Source organism: Schistocerca gregaria, unplaced genomic scaffold (genome assembly GCF_023897955.1).
Source record: "Schistocerca gregaria isolate iqSchGreg1 unplaced genomic scaffold, iqSchGreg1.2 ptg000310l, whole genome shotgun sequence".
In the NCBI taxonomy this organism is placed as follows: Eukaryota; Metazoa; Arthropoda; class Insecta; order Orthoptera; family Acrididae; genus Schistocerca; species Schistocerca gregaria.
This window is the reverse complement of record NW_026061790.1, coordinates 665,001-667,500: the sequence shown is the minus strand read 5'-3', so window position 1 is coordinate 667,500 and position 2,500 is coordinate 665,001.

Sequence of the window (2,500 nt, the reverse complement as noted above, 5' to 3'; positions counted from 1 at the left end):
GCTTAACCTAACTGTGGCTGTACCACATTATCGCTTAACCTAACTGTGGCTGTACCACATTATCGCTTAACCTAACTGTGGCTGTACCACATTATCGCTTAACCTAACTGTGGCTGTACCACATTATCGCTTAACCTAACTGTGGCTGTACCACATTATCGCTTAACCTAACTGTGGCTGTACCACATTATCGCTTAACCTAACTCTGGTTGTACCACATTATCCCTTAACCTAACTCAAGTTGTCCCTTAACCTAACTCAAGTTGTCCCTTAACCTAACTCAAGTTGTCCCTTAACCTAACTCAAGTTGTCCCTTAACCTAACTCAAGTTGTCCCTTAACCTAACTCAAGTTGACCCTTAACCTAACTCAAGTTGTCCCTTAACCTAACTCAAGTTGTCCCTTAACCTAACTCAAGTTGTCCCTTAACCTAACTCAAGTTGTCCCTTAACCTAACTCAAGTTGTCCCTTAACCTAACTCAAGTTGTCCCTTAACCTAACTCAAGTTGTCCCTTAACCTAACTCAAGTTGTCCCTTAACCTAACTCAAGTTGTCCCTTAACCTAACTCAAGTTGTCCCTTAACCTAACTCAAGTTGTCCCTTAACCTAACTCAAGTTGTCCCTTAACCTAACTCAAGTTGTCCCTTAACCTAACTCAATTTGTCCCTTAACCTAACTCAATTTGTCCCTTAACCTAACTCAATTTGTCCCTTAACCTAACTCAATTTGTCCCTTAACCTAACTCAATTTGTCCCTTAACCTAACCCACGTTGTCCCTTAACCTAACTCAATTTGTCCCTTAACCTAACTCAATTTGTCCCTTAACCTAACTCAATTTGTCCCTTAACCTAACTCAATTTGTCCCTTAACCTAACCCACGTTGTCCCTTAACCTAACTCAATTTGTCCCTTAACCTAACCCACGTTGTCCCTTAACCTAACCCACGTTGTCCCTTAACCTAACCCACGTTGTCCCTTAACCTAACCCACGTTGTCCCTTAACCTAACCCACGTTGTCCCTTAACCTAACCCACGTTGTCCCTTAACCTAACCCACGTTGTCCCTTAACCTAACCCACGTTGTCCCTTAACCTAACCCACGTTGTCCCTTAACCTAACCCACGTTGTCCCTTAACCTAACCCACGTTGTCCCTTAACCTAACCCACGTTGTCCCTTAACCTAACCCACGTTGTCCCTTAACCTAACCCACGTTGTCCCTTTGCCTAACATAGTTCACTGCTCGGAATCTCTGGTGTCGTTGTTATCCTCATGTAGATGTCTTGCGAGTGTTGCTTACTTTCCACATATTCCCGCTATCCACTGTCAATTGTACTGCAATAGGACTATATCGCCGCCCCCCCCCCTCTGTCCCCCTCTTTGTGTCTCTGTCCTCTCAAGCTGGTCGGTCTGGCGTTTGAGTGTTAAATGAGCCTCGCAGCTGTTCAGTTGCATTCAGATGTCGACGCCCTCAGTGTACGTCGTGGTATGGTCTGTGTCCATTGTCCGCTGATGTCGTACGCGTAACCCACACGCTGTACCGATCATCGGTCGTTACGTACAGAGTGAAGTAGTGTGATACGTGTGACCGTACGCTGGCTGTGCCCAACGGTGTCGAATCTCAATTTCCATATGTTGTGCTCGATGCTACTTGTCTCGTCTCCCAATAACAGCTAGGTTGCACTGTGGTACGCCGTAGAGGCGTGTGGGAGGAACGTACGAACGCATTGTATGTCACCCTGGGTCGCTGGGGGTGGTGGTGCGGTGAGTCAGGTCAGGTCAGGTCAGGTCAGGTCAGGTCAGCGTGAGCCGTCTGATGTAGTGACGCGTGTATTCCGACTTTGTCGTATTGCCTCACACAAAGTGCTACCCTGGTGGACCGCGTTCCATATCTGGGACATGCCGCAGATGCCGGTTGACAGTGGATCGCGGAAGGGACATCGCATACGTGCGCGGGCCACCTTCCACGTGTTCTCTTCTGCACATGTCGCAGTGTGTATGTGGTCTGATGTAGCGTGTCGTGACACATGACATCCTGGCATGCAAGAATTGTTGAATTCGCAAATGTAGGTGGACATCTACGTTTACTGCCCAAGATACGCAAATGAACTGGAAATCCGTTGTTGAGCGGTTGTTCACGCTGGAGGTGAATCTGTGATGGCGACGATCGGTACAGCTATTAACCGGTTGTTTCAGCGGTACCCGCCACATCCACACACGTGACTAGGTCCATGTGGGTATGAAGCGATACGCGGCGGTGGCTTGGTGGGACTGTTCCCGGCCGGTGAAGGGGGGCCGCCCGGCGTGTTGGCCGCGCGCTGCGTGGGCGCACGCGCAACAGGCGGCTGGTGGGGGGCGCCGAGTGGCAGGAGCGCCAGCCGACGGGCCCGGCAGGCGGTGCAGCTACGCTGCGGCGCACCCTGCACGCGGCGCCTGGCGGCCAAAGTTGGTTCAGCCGAGCCCGGTGCGAAGCGCGGTGGACATCTGCAGTGTGCTGGTCTGATT